Below are 9,703 nucleotides of genomic sequence, written 5' to 3'. Positions count from 1 at the left end.
GGTTACTCCAGGGAACAGAGAATCTGGGAGACAACCCAGACCCCACATCACAGCTTAATTCTTTATGCTGCCCTTTTCCTCTTGTTTACAGTCGATCACACTTAAACTTAGGCAAACCACTGCTTGATCATTCTAGTCTCCCTGCATTAGTTACTTTTCTTACTGTTATGCTTCAATATCTGCCAGGAAGTAACTTAGGGAGAAAAGGTTTATTTTGACTTGCAGTTCAAGTGCATCATGGCAGAAGGAACGTGCAGTGGCTGGTCACATCACATGTGCAGTCAGGAAGCAAAGAGAGGACAGGAAGTGGAGTCAGGCTGGAAAACCTCAAGGCTGGTCCCCAGTGACTTACTTCCTCCAGCTAAGCCCCTGCCTCAAGGCCTACCCCCAGTTGAGGACCAAGTGTTCAGACACATGAGCTTATGGGGGATATTTGAGATTCAAACCATAACATTTCCCTAAATTATGAAGCTCATTTATAAAGTCTATTAGCTATGTTCAGCAGTGTGCCTGGCCCTGGCGATGAATGAACAAGTCCCTGAAACAAGTCCCGCCCCTTTTGACACTTTTTTGGTACAGTCATTCACTCGAGCAGTATTTATTGAATATCTGAACGGAAAGTTATAGGAATAATTGTGGGAGGGCTCCCAAGTTACGACAGGGAGCAAGGAAAGTCCTGAGGAGATGGTGTTTAGATTGTGACCCAAGAAATAGATGAGAAGATTGTTGAGACAGGAAAGGGGACTATTGAGTTGACAGGGTGAAGCTGTATGGTGGGAAGGAGATGGCCAGGGTGGCTGGAGAGCAAAATGCATGTGACAAGGTGACAGTGAACAGATGTGGACATGCAATGGCCTTCTTCTTCTCCAGATGGCTTCAGGGTCGTGCCTTCCACCTCCTCCATGTCTTAGCTTCAGGTCACCTCTCAATAAAGCTTGAAGAAAAGTGGTGACACTAGCTTTTCTACAATTAGCTCCCCTGCACCTGGCACTTGTCAGAGAGTGACATGTTCCTTGCTATGTTTCTGTTTGAGCTCCTAGTGCATGGGGGAGGGACCTTCTTTTGTTTCTTGGTGTATGGGAGAGGGGGGGAGTGCCATGGCACACATGTAACAGGTCAGAGGTTAACCTTCAGGTGCTGGGCCTCACCATTAACCTTGTGTTTGTTTTTTTTTTTTTTGTTTCTTTTTTTTTTTAATGCAAGCAAGAGAGGGAGAGAAGGGGAGTGCCAGGGCCTCCAGCCACTACAATCAGACTCCAGGTGCATGTGTGCCCTTGTGTGGATGTGCGACCCTGTGTACTTGCATCACTGTGCGTCTGACTTGCATAGGACCTGGAGAGTCAAACATGAGTCCTTAGGCTTCACAGGCAAGTGCCTTAACCGCTAAGCCATCTCTCCAGCACTAACCTGGTTTTTGAGGCAGGGTATCTCATTATTTATCCCTGTGCTGCCAAGCTAGTTGGTCCTCTTGAGCTTCTGGGAAAGTCTCCTGTCCCCACCTCCCATCTTGATGATGGGCATGCTGGGATTGCAGATGCCAGCCCCAACTCCAGGCTTCTCACACAGGGTCTGGGGACCCAAACTCAGGTACTCATGTACTTTATCCACATCTCCCCAGGCCAGGAAGATTTTTGTCTGTTTTCCTAGTATGCTGCATCATCAAGAACAGGGCCCTGCATTTGGAAGCTTTTCAATCCATTGCCATTAAAGGTTAAATGAATGTTTTCAGCACCAAGATGGTCTTACTTAATGTATACCTTGGGGAGATGAGAGAAGGCAAAGTTTTACATCCAAAAGATTTTCTGCATTACTCTATACCAGCTCCAGAACCCAACTATACCAGCTCCAGAACCCAAGACCAAGGCTTGGCCAGGAATATGTCCCTCCAGTTTCTCCCCCTCCCTCCTCCTCTCCCTCCCCCTCTCTCCTCCTCTCCTTTCTTCTCTCCCCTCCCTTTCTTTTTTCTTTTTAAATCACCCAGGTGGAGGCAACAAGTAACAAGGATACTTGGAAGATTTTAGGCTTATGGGCGAGAGCCGCAGAATGAAAGCTAAGCAAAGATTTGCCTATCAAGGCAAATCAAGCCAGAGGCACAGACTATGCACGTGACTACCTGCAGAGCCCCAATAAATGACAAGCTACAAAAGGTGTGTTTGTGTCTTGCCTGTCTTTGCTGGGGCTTGCTGCTGCCTAGAGGAAGACACTGTTTACTTTTCATATCAGATTATTATTCTTTTTTTAATTTTCAGGTTTCGCTCAAAAGCAAAGCAATTTGTACCGGTTAACTCTTTTTGAAGAAGCCTGTTGAAAGAAATTGCCTCGGGATGGGTGCTCGTACCCCATTAAGAAGGGATTTATTGGCTATCACGGCTTAGAAAGTCTACCCTGGGCTGATTCATTCATTCGGCAAATATTTATGGAACATGTTCTCTGTGCCTGGCCTCGCCGAGAGTTAAAGGTGCAGTTCTTTTACTGGCTCTTTGTAAAGCTTACCTAGAGTTGAGGAAATGACATCTGTGCACAAGAAGTTAAATAAAGAGACCCATGCAAAATGTGCCCCAGGGCCCGGGTGCTTAAGAGCTAAGCAGGCGGTGGAAAGCAGAAACCCCACAGAGGCAACTCTCAAATGCCCTTCTGTCTGGACACTTTTCACCACCTCAGACAGTCACATGAGAACAGGAATATAGAGAATTTTGCCAAAACTAAGCAAGCTACATTTAAAAATGTGACCATTATTCTGAGACTATACCTTTTAGGCTAACTGATAAAATGGACTTTTAAAAATAACAACATACCCATGATGGTAGTTTTTTGTTTGTTTGTTTTTGTTTTTCAAGGTAGGATCTTGCTTCACTATGTAGTCTCAAGGCAGCCTCGATCTTACAGCAGTCCTCCTACCTCTGCCTCCTGAGTTCTGGGATTAAAGACATGTACAACCATGTCAGCGATGGTAGTGTTTTAATTAATTAATTTTTTTTAATTAATTAATTTTTGAGGTAGGGTCTCACTCTAGTCTAGGCTGACCTGAAATTCACTATGTAGTGTCAGGGTGGCCTCGAACTCATGGCGATCCTCCTACCTCTGTCTCCCAAGTGCTGGGATTTAAAGGTGTGTGCCACCACGCCGGGCTGATGATAAGATTTTTAAAGTTCTTTGTTCTTGCTTTTCCAGGTAGGGTCTTGCTCTAGCCCAGGTTGATGTGGGATTCACTGGTGGTTTGAGGGTGGCCACAAACTCACAGCAGTCCTTACCCCTCTGCCTCTCGAGAGCTGGGATTAAATGTGTGTGCCACTGTGCCTGGCTTATTTTTCAAGTTCTTATTTGTTGAATGAAAACTTGCAATCCTATATTAGTCTTTCTAATTGTTTTTATACATATTGCTAGTCATTTAAAGCCCTTTAGAAACCACTGTGATGAGAACAGAATGGGATCTGCAGGATAACCTGGGCAGGGTTTTCAGTCAGGCTGGAGGCAGATGCGCGACCATGTGAGGTCTTGGCACATCTTAGTTGAGTTGAATCTGCTCACACTGTGAGGAGTGCCATGGACCTTTCCGCCTGCGTGGCTGCCAGTGGCTCACTCCCTCTGTGTGCAGTGGATGGTCATTGAGAATCTGGTCAGAAAGTCAAACGCAGGCAGAGTGTGGTAAGCCTTGGCTGGGAGCGTGGCCTGCAGAGAAATGGGTGGCACGTTAGTCAGCTGGGAAGCTTCAAGGCAGGAAGGTGACATAAAGGAGCAGTGCTTTTCAAAGGCTCATCTTGATGTAAACTATGGACTTTGGGTGGCAGTGATGCTGTAACAAAGGCCCTCCTCTCCAGAGCAGCGGACAGTGGGGGGAGGTTATACAGGAGCTCTGCACTTTCTGTTCAGGTTTTTTTTTTAAGCTGTCTATTTAAGCCAGGTAGGGTGGTGCACACCTTTAATTCCAGCACTCAGGAAGCTGAGGTAGGAGATTCACTGTGAGTTTGAAGCCAGTCTGGGCCAGAGTGAGAGCCTGCTTTATAAAAAGAAAGAAAAGAAAAATCGGAAGGCAGAGGTAGGAAGATCGCCGTGAATTTGAGGCCACCCTGAGACTACATAGTGAATTCCAGGTCAGCCTGAGCCAGAGTGACACCCTACCTCAAAACAAAAAAAAGAAAGAAAGAAAAAGTCTATCTTAAAAAGTTAATCTGGAGCTGGACAGATGGCTCAACTGTTAAGTGTCTTAAAAGGCTCTTGCCTGCAAGGCCCAGTGACATGAGTTCAGCTCCCTGGTGCCCATGTAAAGCCAGATGCACCAAATGGCACACGCATCTGGAGTTCGTTTGCAGGGGCTGGAAACCATGGTGTGCTCATTCTCTCTCTTTCTCTGCTGGGCATGGTGGTGCCCTTAATCCCAGTGGAGGATCACTGTGAGTTAGAGGCCAGCCTAAGAATTCCAGGTTAGCCTGGCCCAGATGGAGACCTTACCTCAAAAAAAAACAAAACAAAACAAAAAAAAAAAAACACTAGCACTCAGGAGGTAAAGGCAGGAGGATCACCGTGAGTTCAAGGCCACCCTGAGACTCCATAGTGAATTCCAGGTCAGCCTGGGCTAGAGTGAGACCTTATCTTGAAAAACCAAAAAAAAAAAAAAAACCCAGAAACCAAAAACAAAGATGTCATCTGGTAGCTAAGTATGAAATGAAGAGGTGGAACAGATTGCTAATACAAGGTTACACATACAAATTCAGTATAAACACTTGGAAAGGGTTTGTCTATATGAGCCAGCATCCTGGTGCTTATGACAGATCAATTAAGTGGCAAATGCACCTCTGGGAGTAGTTCTGAAGGACAGGGACTCAGTCAAGAAGCAGTGGTGGGCTACAGAGATGGCTCAGCAGTTAAGGCACTTACCTGCAAAGCCTAATGACCTTGGTTCAATTCCCCAGAACTCATGCAAAGCCAGGTGCCCAAATTGGCCTATGTATCTGGAGTTTGGTGTCAGCAACTAGAGGCCGTGGTGTGCCTGTTTGTATTCTCTCCCTCTCTTTCTGCTTACATACACACACACACATTTTTTCATTTTTTTGGAGGGGGGTAGGGCCTTTCTCTAGCCTAGGCTGGCTTGGAATTCACCATGTAGTCTCAGGGTGGCCTCAAACTCATGGTGATCCTCCTGCCTCTGCCTCCCAAGTGCTAGAATTAAAAGCATGTGCTACCACGCCAAGTTAAAAAAAAAAAATTAAAGAGGCAATAGCAATGCCACAGGCCTTTATTCCCAGCACTCAGGAAGCTGAGGTAGGAGGTTAGGAGGTTCACTATGAGTTTGAAGCCAGCCTGGGTTAGAGTGACAGCCTGCCTCAAGAAAGAAAGAAAGAAAGAAAGAAAGAAAGAAAGAAAGAAAGAAAGAAAGAGAGAGAGAGAGAGAGAGAGAGAGAGAGAGAGAGAGAGAGAAAGAAAGAAAGAAAGAAAGAAGGAAAGAGAGAGAGCAAAAAGAAAGAGAGAAAGAAAGATAGAAAGGAAGGAAGGAAGGAAGGAAGGAAGGAAGGAAAGAAAGAGAAAGAAAGAAAGAAAGAAAGAAAGAAGGAAGGAAGGAAGGAAGGAAGGAAAAGAAAAATCAGGAAATAAAGTATCAACAAAGAGAAGTGGAAGAAATGCACTGGAGAGATGGCCTAGCGGTTAAGCACTGGCCTGTGAAGCCCAAGGACCCCAGTTCGAGGCTCGATTCCCCAGAACCCATGTTAGCCAGATGCACAAGGGGGCGCACGCATCAGGCATTCATTTGTAGTGGCTGGAGGCCCTGGCGCGCCCATTATCTCTCTCTCTTTCTCTGACTCTTTCTCTGTCTGTCACTCTCAAATGAATAAAAAATAAACAAAAAAAATTAAAAAAAAAATAGAAGTGGAAGAGATGTGCTCAGTTGGTAGAGTGCTTGCCTGGCACACACGAAGCCCTGGGTTCCATCCACAGCATCAATAAAACCAGGAGTGTGACAGCAGCCACCTGCCATCCCAGTACGCAGGAGGTAGAGGGCAGAAGATCAGAAGTTTAAAGTCACCCTTGGCCACACAGAGTTACAGGCTGAGAAATAAAGCACCCCACCAGAAGCAGCCTATGGCAGGAGCAGGTGTAACTCGGCTTTCAGTTGGAGAAGTTTCAGCATGGCAGAGCAGGCAGCCAGGCCATGACATCTTGTCACAGCAGCAGGAAGGAAACCACGTGAGTGAGCTAGCTCCAAACACCCCGTGGTCCACCCTCGGGGACACAAGGCTCCACCTTCCAGAAGCTCCATAATCTTCCCAGATTGCCGCCAGCTGGGGACAATTTAAAACACACGGGGCTACAGGGACATGTCACATGCACACCACCACACAGGCCATTCTCTGGTACATGAGACTCTGAAGAAAGAGAGAAAGAAGAGAGCAAAGGGCAAGCAGAAAACGAGTTGAGCCTTAATAGGAAAGCAAACCTGTGGTGTTTGATGATTCATGGGGTGGAAAGGCCAAGGTCATAGAGGTGACCATAGGATTTAACCAGCAACATGGTAAATGGCACAGACACAAATAGGGGAATGAAGACAGAAGACTCTAGAGCAGAGGGCTGAAAAGTGGGGAGACCTTGCCTCTGAGGAGATGGGAGTCTGCCCACAGCTCTTCCTCAAGTGCCAGGCCAGGGCTCATGCCCTCTGGCATCCCGTCGAGTGTATGACTGAATGTTCTGAGCCAGAGGGTGCAAACCCAAGCAGCAGCAGTGGCCGCAGAGGATGTTTTCATCCCTGTGATATTTCCAATTCCACCTTCCGATTGGCCTCAAGGACTCTGAGCTCCAAGCGTCAGAATAAAGACAGGATGCCACTCACCTTTCCCGGGAGGGGCCAGAGGATGTTTACAGGGAAGATGCCTTTCTGCCCTTTGACTCACAGCATTCAGAATAGACATGGGGACCCCTGGGGTTGAAGAGGACTTAGGGGTCAGCTCAGATACAAATAAAAGATAAGTGTGGGAAGGGTGCTAGGGACATCCTTCCCCAGAACAGAAGAACATCTCGGTTCCTTTCTCTCCCCTCTTTAACCTCCCTTTTCATTCCCTCTTCTTTCCTTATTACCTACCATCTACTAAACAAAAGTACTAGATGGGGACTGAGACAGGAAAGGCTTATATAACACACGTGAATCATTCAAAACAATAACCATTTTCAAAGACGGACATCATCATTGTTATTACAGTTAGCATCCGGTGAGATGACAGCATTCACCAAGTCCACACCTAATTCAGCATGCATTGGTGTTCAGTGGAGCTGTAGAGTTGGTCTCAAAGGTGCAAATCCTTGCCCATCCCTCCCTGGTGGAACAGCCATAGTCAATGTCTCAGTTTCCTCATCTGAGAGGGAGAGATAACAAAAGCATCCATCTCACAGGGTGCTATGTGATGTCTGCAGCGCTGGGACAGATCTGGGTTTTTGAAATCTTTGGAAGTCCCTTCTAATTAAAAAAAAAAAGAAAGAAAGAAAGAAAAGACCATAAATCTTACTTTTGTAAGTTTAAAACATATTTATTTGGGCTGGAGAGATAGCTTAGTGATTAAGTGCTTACCTGTGAAGCCTAAGGACCCCAGTTTGAAGCTCCATTCCCCAGGACCCACGTAAGCTAGATGCACATGCATCTGGAGTTCGTTTGCAGTGGATGGAGGCCCTGATGCACCCATCCTCTCTATCTGCCTCTTTCTCTCTCTGTCTGTCACTCTCAAATAAATAAATAAAAATAAAATAAAACAAAAAATATTTATTTATTTGCAAATAAGTTAAAAAGTGGGTATTGGGGAATCGAACCCAGGTTGTTAGGCTTTGCAGGCAAATGCCTTAACCTCTGAGCCATCCCTCCAGCCCTACTTTGGCAAGTTTTATAGGAATATATGACCATGCTAAGACACTGCTAAGTCCCCTCCCAGGGTCTTGTAAACTTGTCAAAGCAAGAAGTTCTGAAACTCAAGCTTCTTCAGCTTCAAGGGAACTGATCTCTAGATAAATGTTTAAAATCAACATCAGCTCTCAGCCTTACTTATGTATTTGAGAAACTTGCCCAGAGAACGCACTCTGTGCCAGGCAGTGAGCCCTCAGACAGGGTCAGGTGTTGCACATCTGGAAGCTCTGTTTCCTAGTTAAGGGTGGTCACTAACTATCAAAGCAAACTGCTTATCTAAAGAGTGGGCTTTAATTTTGCAAAACTCAGAGCTAATGAACAGTTGCAAAGCGCTTGTGGACCTCTTTAATGGAAACACTGGAGTGATGGGCTAGGTGAGCTATTTATAACTATTATTTTTAAAAATTAGATATGTTTATTTATTTGCCAGCCTAGAGGGAGAGAGGGAGAGATTGGAGTATGGGACATCGGGGCCTCTTGGTACTGAAAACGAACTCCAGATGCATGCACCACTTTCTGCATCTGGCTTTTTCACGTGGGCTGGGGAATGGCTCTCAGGCTGGCAGGCTTTGCAAGCAAAGCACCTATAGTCACTGAGCAATCTCTCAAGCCCCTATTTTTACATTTTAAAATCAGGCTAGGAGTGCTAGGCAAGTTTCTGGCTGTCCTCTGCCTTTCCAGATACCCTCAGGCATCCAGCATGCTGCGTCCAACACTCAGTGGCACTGACGTGGGCTCCCCTGGGTGCTCTCCCAGAAAAGCAGTGGCCGTGTAGGCAGCAGGGTCCAGTGTCCACCAGAGGAAAATGCCAGTTGTGGAACCACGTGGGCAGGCACTGGGGGAATATGGCGATTTTACACAGAGGATTCCTGGGGCTCAGCGTTGGCCCTGTTCCAGTATTGGTTAGGAGTCTTATGTTCATCATTTCTGTATTTATGTTGCACATTTGGGGCAAGTACACACGTTAGTAGATTCAGCTGTATGCACCTGTCAACTGAACAAGAAGGAAAAAAATTCAGGATAAATACACCTAACATAAAGTTTAGCATCTTGACCATGTTTAAGGGTATAGTTCAGAGGTGTTAAGCATGTCATACTTGTGTACAATCGTGACCACCACCCATCTCCAAAGCTCTTTTCTTTTCTATATGCCTGCATGTTTTATTTATCTGCACAAGAGACAGAGAGATAATGAATGGGCATGGTGGGACTTCCTGCCACTGCAAACTCCAGATACCTGCATCACTTTGTGCATCTGCCTTTTCATCTTGCTTAACTGATGCTGCCCTCAGAACACTAACTTCCATTTCCCCTTTCCTCTGGCTCCTGGAAACTGCTGTTCTACTTTTGGCTCTATGCTTTTAGCTACTTAAGGGTTGTTCAATCCTCTGAGAGTATTTGTCTGTTAGATTTGTGATTTGTACGATGCTGAGATAAACAGCAACGGCGCTTACAGAGTATATCACATGTACCGGATCATAGATTACCTGTCTCACTGTCTTCTTTCACTAAGCGTAACGTCCTCGGGCTTCATCTCTGAGGTAGCACCCATCAGAATGCCCCCTTCCTAGGATGGAGTAATATTCATTGCATGTCTCTATCACATTTGTTTGCCATCCATCAAGCAAGCACACTTAAGTTGCTCCACATTTAAGCTATCATGAGTAATGCTATGAATATGGATTTAGAAAAGACATTTTTATGCGATTTCAGAACACATGTCCTCCCCATGGTTACTGGTTAAGAACGCACTTGGGGGGAGCTGGGGAGATGGCTCAGTGGTTAAAGGCACTTGTTTGCAAAGCCTGCTGGCTCAGGTTCAAT

General features: G+C 45.9%; 1 pseudogene; it reads left to right on the top strand.

Annotated features, from left to right (window-relative positions):
* The first annotated feature begins 8,579 nt into the window (after positions 1 to 8,579).
* LOC101611604 lies at positions 8,580 to 8,847 on the top strand (annotated as a pseudogene).
* Positions 8,848 to 9,703: the final 856 nt, after the last annotated feature.

This window comes from Jaculus jaculus, chromosome 19 (assembly GCF_020740685.1).
Source record: "Jaculus jaculus isolate mJacJac1 chromosome 19, mJacJac1.mat.Y.cur, whole genome shotgun sequence".
In the NCBI taxonomy this organism is placed as follows: domain Eukaryota; kingdom Metazoa; phylum Chordata; class Mammalia; order Rodentia; family Dipodidae; genus Jaculus; species Jaculus jaculus.
The sequence above is the reverse complement of the archived record's forward strand: the minus strand, read 5'-3'. Positions and strand labels throughout refer to the sequence as shown.